The 11,696-nt window shown below is 39.9% G+C and overlaps 1 long non-coding RNA gene across 1 annotated transcript; it reads left to right on the top strand.

Annotated features, from left to right (window-relative positions):
- The first annotated feature begins 342 nt into the window (after positions 1–342).
- Positions 343–8,250, top strand: LOC131277190 (uncharacterized). Its single transcript, XR_009184356.1, has 3 exons — positions 343–599; positions 1,967–5,107; positions 7,473–8,250. It is a non-coding gene; the product is annotated as an uncharacterized lncRNA (long non-coding RNA).
- Positions 8,251–11,696: the final 3,446 nt, after the last annotated feature.

Raw genomic sequence — 11,696 nt, 5'->3', positions numbered from 1 at the left:
CAGCACGACCGCCAGAGCAGAGCCAACTTCCCTATTTGAGTAAGCTATATTTAGCTCACCACAACATGGCAGGCCCCACAACATGGCAGAGTCCAAATCTGCCCTGTCACTTCCTTATTCTTCTTCCCCCTCAGTCCTTTGTTCTCCATCTTCCCGCCACTGCCCAGACTGATAAGATAGTGTGCAGGCACAAGACGTGAAACTGAAGTCCGCCCTCTACCTCAGCAACAGAAATAGCCAATCCCTAGCTTCCACCTCCACCCACCGCCCTTCCCCTTCCCAAGAGTATATATGCTTTGTTCCCTCAATAAAATTCACAGCTTGATCAGAATACTGTCTTGCTGTCATTCTTCGTGTCTCTTGTCCCACCATTCTTTCTCGGCAGGTTTCGAGCTCTCGTTACCATCCCGCGGGCTGGGGCAGACTGGCGCCCAATGTTGGGGCTTGACGATTCCCTGTAATCGAGAAAAGAAGGTCGCTTCATCCAAGGAGGGGAGCTCTCCCTGCATATCGGCTGACGAAAGGCCACACCTCAGCGGCGGAAAGGGAAACCTCTGCACCAACCAGTGATTCTTCAGTCATTGGCGGTGGCCAAACGGGTAAGTGAAATACTCTATTTCACTTCATTTCTTTACAATCATGGGACAAGCAGAATCTTCACATTCATTGTTTATTAGCCAGGTAAAAGAGGCACTCAAGACACAAGGGGTTAAGGTCAAAAAGAAAAGTTTGGTTGAATTTTCCAAGTTTATTATCACAACCTGTCCATGGTTTCCCAAGGAGGGCACAATAGATGCAAATTGTTGGAGTAGAGTAGGTGACTGTTTAACTGACTATTATAAGACTTTTGGACCCAAAAAGGTCCCCGTCACCGCCTTTAGCTACTGGCGGCTAGTACAAGATGTACTAGGAATCACCCCCAACCTCCTGACATAAAGAATTTAGTTACAGAAGGGGAGACTGCTTTAAAATTAAGTTCTCAACCCCCTTCGGGTTGCAGTAAGAGGTCTGAACATCACTCGCAACCCCATCACTCACACCCAGACTCACCCTTTAGCTTAATTTCCTTTGACGATAAACCCCCTGATATTAAAGATATTATTTTGGAAGGAAAAACTGTCCTTAAATCACAATCACCTTTCCGCCCTGCCTCATGTTGCAGTGGCTGAGACAAGGAAAATAGAAACCGGGGTGGGGAAAGTACAAAAGAGAATAACCCTGAGTGTTCTGATTCACCCGTTAGCCACATCTCTTTCGAAAATGAGTCGCTAATCCCTACTGCCTCCTCCCTCACTAATATTAAGCAGGGGCCAGAATAACCCTTTTCAAAGTTTGTAGGCAAATTGTGCACCCTTGCAGAAAAACTGTTTGGTGATACCAACACAGAAACAGACTTTGTAAAGCAAATTGCCTTTGTAAATGCAAATGCAGCTTATCAGGCCCCAGTTAGACCTTACAGAAAGTAGGAGAACTTGTCTGGTTACATCAGGCTTTGTTCTGAAATTGGCCCCGCCTATCAACAAGGCCAGCCACAAGCTCCAAAATCCAAACAAGCTTATAAAGCAATCGACTCTGTTCCAGCAAACGCCCACCCCTTTCACAACTCTTCGGGCTCCCTACTATCTACATGACAATGTAGCTCTGGGCTAGTGAAGGCTAATATAGTTAATCCACTGGAAAGAGAGAAAAACGTGGCAACATTTGTGTTTTGTTTTATTTCCATGCTAATTCTGATTGGGCTTATTTAACCAAGATAATAAAAAGAGTCCAAAATTTTTATCAAGGTATAAAAGGAATTTTCAGTTTTAAATCAATAATTATCTCCAGAACTTCAAGTCTCAGTATAGTCTTACAGTAATAATCCAAAAATGTGTGCTAATGGTCTGCCTAACTGCTGCTCAAGTTATTTTAACTGATTGCTAATAACTAATAAAAATGTTTCCAAGCACAAGCTTGCATATTACAGGCAACATGAATTCCAGAAGAAATCTTGAAAGGTACAATCTAAGACGCACTATATAACAGAGGATTTAAAAGCAGCTATACCAAGAAAGTAAAGAATTGTGAGTTGATTGTAAATAAATTGTATGTTTCTGTTAATGTGTTGTAATTGTTTTGTGTTTGTTTGTTCATTCAATGTCAATGTATATTGTGATACCTCCGGATGGTAAATATAAATTACTAGAAATTTTTAAAAGAGCTCTATTCAAATGGCCAAAAATCAAATAAGCGCTTATATTAATACTTAAGTTTATTATATTAATACATAAGTTTAAATGTTAATAAGATATCTACAATAATAAAAATTGTAAGTCTTGATTAACAAAATTAACTGTACATCTTCATAAAAGGTTGTTCTTGCTCAGATTAAAATGAATAACTTATTTTTCTTCACAGGATAATATAAAGAATGTAAAACTTAAATGAATATTAAAAAGGTTAAAAGTTTGTGAAAATGCTAACTGAAATGTAATAAGTTTTGCAAAAAGGCGTATTTTGTCCTAAAGTAGGATGGCTAATTTTTCATAAACTCTTGAAATTTAATTTGCAGGTGGCAAGTTGTAAAAGGTATTGTGATAGCTTTAAGTAAGGGAATGTGTTCTGTAAAGATAAAATTTGTCTTCAATAGTCTATATGGTTATAAATAATTATAAAAGGTTTAATAAAGCATTGTTTACATTAAGGTATTAAATGGCTAATTCCAAAGGGTCATTCTTAAATATATATAAAACTGAATTGATGATGATAATAATAAAAGGTAATTTTATAACAGGAAAAATTAGCAGCAACCAGCCTCCCCTGCCAACTTGCTTCTAGGAAACTGTTTCTAATATTGCATGCTACTAAGTATTTAAAGAAAAGTTCATTATTTTAACAAGCTTGTTTAGTGTTCACAGTATTATGTTATAAGAAGTTTGCTTAATAACTTTGTATGTAGGCTATATGGAATTTGTTTTTATTATTAAAGAAACAGAAAATGATTTTGTCCTGAGATAAAATAATTAATTATTGGAAAGAGTTACAGGACGGAACCTGAGTGAATGCTGAAACTGCAGAAGGTTTGCGGAAAAGGAATTTTTACAGTTAAAGTTAAATAAAATTTAATGGGTCTATCTATAAAATTTTACAGGCTTTGGTATCCAGTAGTATGCTGATGCAAAGTTAAAAATTTTTGTTCTTTCTCAAGGCCTCTCACCATTAATCTGTTTTGGTAAAAGTTCTTATCCTCAGTCAGTATACAAAGAAAGTCTGTCTTGTGTTTCTTGTGCTTATCGTTTCCTAGGTATTCCAAGGAGGAAAGTTTTATCTCTTAAAGGAACATAACGTTCAAAACTGCTTTCTCAAAACCTAATCCTGAACAGTAGCCTTTTATTCCAAACTAATTATAAGAGATTGGTTCTTTTACCTTGAAAGAAAAATTAAAGTAATAATTAAGTTCATTTGATATGTTATAAGTTAAATAAGAGGTGTTTTAAAGTGTTATAAAATTAACAAGTTTTTTCTTTCCTTTAACCCTCTGTTAATTAAAGTTGTCTGAGTGAAAGTTTTCTATAAATGCTTAAGAGTGTATAAAGTTACCAATATTTCAGCATAATATTACAAAAAGGTACAATGTGGTTAATTATGGTTTTAATTATTATAAAAGAGTATGTGTCACAAAAACAACCTCTTATCATAGATGAAAGTAACAACACTAGCATGCAGCAATCCCAAACACTGCTAGTTTGTTGCCAAAAGTCCAGCCGTATTGCTATCACTTTGTTTTAAAACTTGCTAAGACTCTTTAGTGTCTTATACAAATCAAGCCAGCTGCATTCCTCTATCTGTAAAAAACCCAACAATAAACTTTTGCAGTGCTTTTCAAGGCTGTGTGCATAGCCCAGCCATCCTGTACAGTATTTACTGATAGTAATAGTAATGGAAAAGCAGCATACGTTACTTCTCAAAAAGAACAGGTTTAGCCAACTCCTTATTCATCTGCTCAATGCACAGAGCTTTGAGCCATCATTAAAGTTTTACAAATGTTTTAAGAGCCCTTGAACATTGTCTCTGACTCTAAATATGTAAGTCTTACTGTCAAGCATATTAAAACAGCTCATATCTTTGCTACTGATGAGTTATCTTAACTTTTCACTGACTTGCAACATCTTATTAGGTTAAAACAGCATCCTATTTACATTACTCATATAAGCTCTCATACCTCTTTGCCTGGTCCTATGACAACAAATAATGCAAGGGCTGATTTATTAGTAGGATATTTGTAGGATGCCAATAAATATCATACATTAACTCATATTAATACTAAGGGACTTAGACATAAATTTCCTCAATTAACAAAACATCAAGCTCAAGAGATTATTTGTACCTGTCCCACCAGTGGACCCTTAACTACAGTGCCTTTTCAAGCTGGAACTAATCCCAGAGGCCTGACTCCTAATCAATTATGGTAGATGAATGTTACTCACATACCATCCTTTGGTAAATTACAATATGTTCATGTTTATATGGACACTTATTCTCATTTTACGTGGGCTACTGCTCAAAGTGGGGAACGGTTTCATCATGTTCACTCACACCTCTGTTCTGCTTTTGCTGAAATGGGATGCCCTCTGAAAATTAAAACTGATAATAGACCTTCTTACATTAGTAAATCCTTTGAATCTTTCTGTTTAAAATATGGTATTGAACATGATACCAGCATTCCTTATAATCCTACAGGTCAAGCCATAATTGCATGCAGCCATCATACCCTAAAAACTATGCTTTTAAAAGAAAAAGGGGGAGATGATGGTATTATAACACCGAAAGATTAATTAGCTAAAGCTTTATTTACTTTACATTTTCTTAATGTTTTTAATTCATTAACACCTGCAGAATGTCACTCTGGAAAATGTCAAACATCTACAGTAGATACAGGAAATGAAGATCAACAATATTCTGGAAAGATATTTTAAGCAATGTATGGAAAAAGGCAGGATTATAGTAAGGGGGTGAGGCTATGCTCTTATCATTTCAGAAAATGGAGAACAAATTTAGTTATCTGCGAAAAGGATTAAACTCCAGAATGAAGAGATGGAGTCTTCTACAACTTCTGATGATGGTGATCGTAAGTAATAAGGAAGCTGCCAGTAATTACACTTATTAGGCCTATATACCTAACCCCCCATTACTTAGAGTGTTAACCTAGAAAAGTCCATTCTTTCATATATATCTGAATAAAACCCATATATTCCCTATACCATTTGATAGTCAATTGCCAATTAAACCCTATTAAGAAAAAGAATCAATAATCTCATATTACCATTTGATTATCAACGCTTATGCATTGGTAATCATCCTTCCTGTATGTATGTTAAAAATCAGGCCATAGCTATCTTCAAAAATAATAATACTCAGTTTATTGTGACTTTATTTCCCTCTTATGATTTAATCATGACTAAAAATCCTACTTATGATTGTCTGCAAAAAGACAGTAGGGATAAAGAAGGATGGCAAGTATGCCATACAGGAAGAGAATCTGTCATTTTTAATAATTCCTATGGAATAGTGTGGGAAAGTGCCCCTATGGGGAGTCCCATTGAATATAATGACAGATTTATTTGGCATGGTCTAAATAGTAAAGGACAACAAAAAATAATTTTTACTAAAAATAATAGTGTTTGGAAACAGAAAGGGAAATGGATCCCTTCTCCATGGTGTAATATCACATCTATACACAAGCAGAAGTATCTGTGGACAGTTTTTCTAGGAATAGCTCCTACTATAGAATGGATTGGGAATAATAGTAAGAATGGTCAATATCTGCATTTAAATCAAATTCATCTTCAGGCATGTGTAAGAGATCCTTATGTGTTTGTGTTTGGAAAATTATCTATAACCCAAAAATATTCTATTCTATAAAAATGAGGCCTTGCATCCTAGTAGCCATCGCCCCACAACTAACATACTATGGAGAAGGCAAACAAAAAAATTTTACTATCCCCATCTGTGTCAAAGAGAGCCGCCTTCCTCCCTATATTGGTAAAAAATTAGCCTCACAGGTTCAGTCGCTGCAGCTGCCACAGCACGTAGTGCTCTTGGTCATGACCTCATCAGCTTGCAATACTTTGTACAACAATGACAAATTAGCCTAGAATCCAGTGCACAGTCTCTTAACTCTATGCAGCAGCAACTAACATCCCTCGCCCAAGTAGCTTTACAAAACCGCAAGGCCCTTAACTTACAGCTGAAAAAGGGGGAACCTGCCTTTTCCCCAGGAAAAATGTTGCTACTATATAAATAAATCTGGTATTGTTGAGCAAAATGTTAAAATACGAGAATTGCGGGAAGGGATACTGCCCTCCCAGTCATCCTCCTCCCCGATGTTAGTGTTATTAATAGAACTAAACCTGTACCTATCCCCAGCATGGATTACATTGCCGGTCACTCTAGAAGAGCTGTGCAACTTATCCCACTTTTTGTTACCTTAGGCATTTCTGGAGCCCTAGCCACTGGTACTGCGGGGTTAGGACTCTCTCTTACCCAATATACAAAATTATCTAAGCAATTAATTAATGATATCCAGGCTTTGTCGAGCACTATACAAGATATTCAAGATCAAATAGACTCTCTAGCTGAGATACTGTTACAGAACAGAAGAGGGTTAAATCTGCTTACAGCAGAACGTGGAGGAATATGTCTAGCTCTGCAGGAACAGTGCTGCTTTTATGCCAGTAAGTCTGGCATTGCTCAAAATAAAGGTAAAAGGCTTCAAGTGCAACATTCTTAATACCCCATAATAATACAAAATGGCCGTGTTCCTCCACCAGCCTCACCCCATGTCTTAGCGTCCAAGCCCTCAACACCACCCGTGAAACCTGCATGCTTGCTATTATACTCCCTTGCATTTATTTTTATAATGATAACCACTTCTTTAACTCCTGGCAGTGCCACCTTCTACCGGCCTATGTACAAAAAAGAGAAATCATTACCGCCATCACAATCGCTTCACTTTTAGGTCTTGCCGGAGCCGGCACTGGAGTAGCAGTCCTAACTACACAACAAACTTCTTTCTCCTCTATCAGGCGAGCCGTCGATGAAGATATGGCCTGCATTGAAACCTCCATTTCCCATCTAGAAAAATCCCTAAATTCATTATCTGAGGTTGTCCTCCAAAACCGCACAGGGCTAGACCTCCTCTTCCTTAAGGAGGGAGGGATTTGTGTGGCATTAGGAGAGGAATGCTGCTTTTATGCTAATCATTCCGGCCTTATTAGAGATAACATGGCTCAGCTCAGAAATGGACTAGCAAAGCGTAAAAGAGAAAGGGAAGCCCAGGGAAACTTCTCCTGGGGATTCAATGGAATTCTTCCTTACATCCTCCCCATAATAGGCCCATTAATAACCATACTCCTCATACTATCTTTCAGGCCTTGGGCCATAAAAAGAATTATCCAGTTAGTCAAGGACTAAATTGACTCCACTCTTGGCAGGCCTATCCAGGTGCATTACCACTGGCTCCACCTCGCTGACCAGGGTGTGTCTATGGACCATCCAGACTGCCTCCCCTCCTGGATGAACTCTCCCCACCAATAACCTGCTGAGTGCAAGGCACAGCACTGCAGGAGACAGTTAGAGGTAAGCACAACCTAACTGATCTCTGAGAAGTATGCCTCATTGTTACAGGGGTGCGCTCTGTTTGCTAAGGCCACTAGGCAGGGTGCTTCGACCACATTCGGCCTGCATAGACAGGCAGGATGTGTCGATAGCATTCTGACTGCTCAGGGAGCTGGGCTGGCTAGCCAATGATGGGCAACTGAACCGACCTAACAGTCAACCTAAGACAGGGACATGGCCTTTTGCTGCCATGCCTCCCCATGACGGGTAAGACTGTTCACGTGCGTGAGTGAGCTGAAACGGCTCACCGTGTGTGGGTCCGACCTAAGACAGGCACAGCTCCCCCTCATTTGCCTTTGCTGTACACTCAATAAAACCCCTTCCCAAAAAATCAGAGCTGTCTATGTCAGGGAAATGAGGCCTCTACTTCCCTCAGCTAGCCGTATGAAAAATACTGTGCTAATAAAAGAAAAAGGGAGGAGATGTTGGGAGCAGTCAAAATGAGTGCACACCAAATTCAGCAGAGCCAGCAGCACGACCGCCAGAGCAGAGCCAACTTCCCTATTTGAGTAAGCTATATTTAGCTCACCACAACATGGCAGGCCCCACAACATGGCAGAGTCCAAATCTGCACTGTCACTTCCTTATTCTTTTTCCCCCTCAGTCCTTTGTTCTCCATCTTCCCGCCACTGCCCAGACTGATAAGATAGTGCGCAGGCGCAAGACATGAAACTGAAGTCCGCCTTCTACCTCAGCAACAGAAATAGCCAATCCCTAGCTTCCACCTCCACCCACCACCCTTCCCCTTCCCAAGAGTATATATGCTTTGTTCCCTCAATAAAATTCGCAGCTTGATCAGAACACTGTCTTGCTGTCGTTCTTCATGTCTCTTGTCCCACCATTCTTTCTCGGCAGGTTTTGGGCTCTTGTTACCGTCCCGTGGGCCAGGTCACTGGACACAACCATTCCAGTGTCCACAGGATGGAGGAATAGAATATGGATTAGAGTGGACTTATTGATATTCAATTCATGAAATATTGTGATTAGTAATCGAAAATGTGGCATTGGTTTGGAGAAAGTGGTCATGGTGGCTGCTGTGGGTAGGGAGTGGAAGGAAGAGATGTGATGTGGGGGTGTTTTTGGGACTTGGAGTTGTCCTGGGTGGTGCTGCAGGGACAGTTACCAGACATTGTATGTCCTCCCATAGCCCACTGGGTGGAATGTGGGAGAGTGTGGGCTATGGTGTGGATCATTGAACATGAGGTGCAACAGTGCTCAGAGATGTATTCATCAAGTGCAATGAATGTCTCATGATGATGGAGGAGGTTGTTGTTATGGGAGGAGGAGCGGGATGAGGGGGTGGGAGGTACATGGGGACCTCATATTTTTTTGATGTAACATTAAAAAAATAAATACAGACAAAAACAATTTATGTTGTTAATTTTCCTCTCAGCTTTCCCCAAAGAGAGCTATGAAACTTTACCAGAGTAACTGTGCATTGGAGAAAAGGAAAAGATCTGATATTTCAGAGATTAGTAGATAATGGTTCAGAGTGATTTTTTTTAATTCATTTTTTAAAAATATTACATTAAAAATATGATGTCCCCGTTTACCCCCAACACCCCCACCCCACCAGTCCCCACACAACAACACTCTCCCTCATGATCATGACACACCCATTGCATTTGGTGAGTACATCTCTGGGCATCGCTGCACCTCTTGGTCAATGGTCCACACCATAGCCCACACACTCCCACGTTCCATCCAGTGGGGCATGGGAGGATCTACAATGCCTGGTAATTGTCCCTGCAGCACCCCCCAGGACAACTCCAAGTCCTGAAAATGACTCCACATCTCATCTCTTCCTCCCATTCCCCGCACCCAGCAGGACCATGGTCACTTTTTCCACATCAATGCCACATTTTCTCGATTACTAATCAAAATAGTTCATGAATAGAATATTAGTAATCCTTACTGTTTTCCTCCTTCCTGTGGAACTTGGATTGATTGTGTCCATTCAATATCTATGTCAAGAGGGGGCTTAGATTCCACATGGATACGGGATGCAATCCTCCTGCTTTCAGTTATAGGCACTCTTGGCTCCATGGTGTGGTGGTTGACCTTCAACTCCATGTTAGCTGAGTGGGGTAAGTCCAACAAACCAGAGTATAGGAGCTGAAGTCTGTTGAGGAGCAGGGCCTGGCTCTCATACTGTCAGTCCAGAGATTCATATTCCCTAGATATATCTCAAACCACAGCACCAACTACAATTCCAGTAAAGTAACAGGAAAGGTTTGTGAAAAGAGATCACATCTGAGTCCAGCTCCATCATGCAGAAACACCAACTCCAAAGAAAAGCCAACTGACATGGCAGTGAAATCCATCTTCCATGACCATAAAACCTGTGGGTCTCTTCAGCCCTCAGAAGAACCAATACCTGGGGTTGTATCTACTTTATCTGTCTCTGAGACTCTGCTCAGGTGTGCATAAGGGCAATCCCTCTGACAACCTCCAGACTCTTTTTTAGAGACTCATAGCCATATAAACTCATTTGTCCTTTCCATTTCCCCCTTAATTTAGGTTAAACAGCATTTTTAACTCCTGTTATTATATGTAGACAGGGATGTTCTGCTGGTCTGCATTGAACCTTTTATTCAAGGTCATTTTCTATTTATGTCATCAGCTGGTACTTGGTAGTGATCCCTCAGTACCAGGGAAGCTCATCCCCAGGTGTCATGTCCCATGCTGGGGGGAAGGCAGTGCATTTACATGCTGAGTTTGGCTTTGAGACTGGCCATATTTGAGTAACACGGACGCTGTCAGGAGGGAACACTTAGGCACAGTGCTGCTCTAGGCCTTGTTCTTTTTCAGGTGTATAAGCTCACAAACATAGTCATTAGTATCAGGGGCTCACTGTTGGACCCTCATTCCTTCCTGTTCCTTTACGTTGCACCCAGGGGACTGCTGCTGTTCCCCTAGAGACCACAACAGAGCCCCCCTGGCCAGGAACCCAGCATCCCCCCATCTGTTGTTTTTAATTGTTTCCACTATGAGAATAGCCAAAGATTTCCATGCACCCCGGACACACGCCCTGTGTAACTCCCTGTCAACCATTTGTCCCCTGTCAATAACATCCCATACCAGTATTCCTCTGCTGCCATTGTTGAACCACTCTGTGATCCAAAACTTCCTGAAAAGTGAACCCCAATATAATGCCAGATTCCCTTAATAGTAAAATGGAATATAGCAGTGAATTTAAAGGTTAGATGTAGAATAAATATTGATTTGGAAAATTCTACATCCTATCTTTTTCTTTTCTTTTTTCCTAATTAATAAGCTTCCCTTCACAAGAGCTATAGATCACAGTAATTCATATATACAATATACAGTACTCCCACATATCCAATATAAGACATTTTCCCTTCCATAGCAATAATCTTTTAACATATTCATAATATATTTACTGAAACTGATGTACAGATATTGAGACAGTAGCTTTCAAACAAGGTAACATTTGTGTTTACATTGTGGTTTATACTTTAGGCTATACATTTTTCTAAATTTTTAGTTATCCTATGTTTTACATTATGATTTACATTATTAGTCTATTGGGCCCTATATGTTTTTGGTGTATATTACATGTTTTATATCCATTATTGCGTACTCTTGTGAAACACTTCTATTGCCCTCACAGTTATGTTGGTTCCGTCTATTCAATATCTATTTCCCCCTCCCCTTGGGCCCCACAGTGACAGTCAATCTTCATTTCTTGAGGAGCCATGTTCAGAGATACTTGCAATAGTGTTGAGGCCTTGACTTGCTCAACTGCCTTAATGCCCTGGGAGCCACCATTTCTCTTGAGAGATACAGTTCCCTCTATTTGATGGCATTAGTCCTCCCCCACTCTCACTACATGGGTCTTTACCCAATGGTACAACCCACCCTGACAAAATGAGCATTCACATATTCCCAGTAGTCTGTCCTACATCAGATTATCCCCTTTAAGTATCTTAAACAAGTAACTATCCTAATTATATTTTGAAAATGTTTTCTCAGTATTATACTCTCAACCACCACCTGATAATCTCCTATGTTCATAT

Source organism: Dasypus novemcinctus, chromosome X, assembly GCF_030445035.2.
Source record: "Dasypus novemcinctus isolate mDasNov1 chromosome X, mDasNov1.1.hap2, whole genome shotgun sequence".
Classification (NCBI taxonomy): domain Eukaryota; kingdom Metazoa; phylum Chordata; class Mammalia; order Cingulata; family Dasypodidae; genus Dasypus; species Dasypus novemcinctus.
The sequence above is the reverse complement of the archived record's forward strand: the minus strand, read 5'-3'. Positions and strand labels throughout refer to the sequence as shown.